The sequence below is a fragment of the Camelina sativa genome, chromosome 17 (assembly GCF_000633955.1).
Source record: "Camelina sativa cultivar DH55 chromosome 17, Cs, whole genome shotgun sequence".
NCBI lineage: Eukaryota > Viridiplantae > Streptophyta > Magnoliopsida > Brassicales > Brassicaceae > Camelina > Camelina sativa.
The window spans coordinates 25,777,387-25,779,451 of NC_025701.1; positions in this window are offsets into that span (position 1 = coordinate 25,777,387).

The window sequence follows — 2,065 nt, forward strand, 5'->3', positions numbered from 1 at the left end:
TTTTTTTTTTTTCAACCAAACATTAATTAAATTAAAATAAAACTCCTAGATTGGTTGCCCAAACCGGAGGAAAAAGTCTATACTAATATTTTTGCAGCAGTTTTTGCTCAAAAATCATTTTGGAAATAATTAGCATTTAATGCATTGTTTTTAATATTAGTTACCAAAATTTTCAAATTAACTATAAGTAAGATTTAAAAATAAGGAAATCTTTCTATCTTATACAAATATAAAAATATGCTTCTCTTTCATTTTTATTTAAATTTGTATTTAATTAATCTTGAATTATTCTATAATACATTTAGTTAATAAAAATTATAATTTTTCCTGCATATGATGTAATACAAATATTTAAAAACGGACATATATTACTCAATATCTCACATCACCTAAAAAAGTTGAGCAATGGTTTAGAGTCATACTATAAAAGAGACCAAAATAATTCAGAATACAAATGAGTAGAAAGTTTGATTTATTAGACATTCAAAATTTTAAAAAAATATTATTTGTTTTATTCCGGTTCTTAAAATGTTAAAAATATTAATAATATTTAAACGTTTATGAAATTTCAAATATTATAAATATTTAAACTTTATAAGAAGTTTAACTATTATAAATATTTCAACTTTTTAAAAAGTTAGAAGACCTTTAAAATATTAATAATATATTTAAACTTTTACAAAACTTCAAATATGAGAAATACACAACCATTTTAAGAATTATAAGTATTATAATATTTAAAATTTATAAGAAGCATCAATCTTATAAAATATAAATGGTTATAATCTTAATAAATAACATAACAACTCAATCTAATATTTATAATACAAAACAATAAATATTAAAACTTACCTATAGTTATAGTGCGAGTTAAATATCTCGGGACAGGATTATATAGCTGGACAGGTTTTATCGATATTTATCAAAATTTAAAATATTATTAATTTGGTGTTACACTGATAAAACATCATTTCATTATTTTGTTAACACTATCGGTATCAGAGAATAGACATATCTAATTATATTGATTAAATAAATATTATGTAAAAAATAAATTATATTACGGTATTATATGGTTTAAACCATAAAATTAACAATTATTATATAATTATAACAAATATAACCAAACAAATAAACTTATAATTGAAATGTTTTAGTTATAAATAATTTGTACCGCGGGACCTAATCTAGTAAACATAGTATATCCTAATCTAGTAAACATAGTATAGATGCAACTATGTTGTATAGTCATTTATGTCTTTTATCATTTTCTTAAAGTATCTATATGATGGTGTAAAAACAATTAAGAGATAATTTCAATATACAAGAATATCTAATGCGATGGTTTTTCTTTGACGTCAATTTGTTTTGCTCAAAAGGGTTTGTGAACTCGATACATAGCCACCTGAGTATGCAAAGGAAGAAGCAAGAAGGAGAAAATAAACTGTGGAACAATCCTCTAATTCTATACGTATAAACAACACAAGAACTAGATTGTCAAAAAAAAAAACAACACAAGAACTAAGAATTGAATTCACATACTTCATAACTTAACTTGGAATTCAATTAGCCATAATCTAGTCCAATAGTAAAGGAAGGAATATCAAAACAGACAGGAGCAGCTATGCCATGACCACCATTAAAGAAACTTGTAGGTGTAATCAGGTTAACCAAAGTAGTAACTTCATGATTTAAAAACTAAAGACACTGATACATGCGCCAACTTACCACAAGTTCCTGTCACCACTGAAAAAAGTCGAGAGAACTTCAGACTAATCGACTAAACATGGTCCCAACTCACCACAAATTCATGTCACCATGGAAATACAGAACTTCAACTTAATCATAATGATAAGCTTCAAAAAGATTACAAAACGCTACATAACCTAATGGTAATCTGCATAAGAGAGACTAGTGGTAACTAAACAAGGATGCAAACATGTAGGAAGAAACTAAACAAATCACTCTTAACATTCACAAAGACATAACTCGATTATATTTAACCAAATCTACACAATAAATGCAGCAGAGCAAGTGATATGGTTGAGAAAACCATCAAACAAAA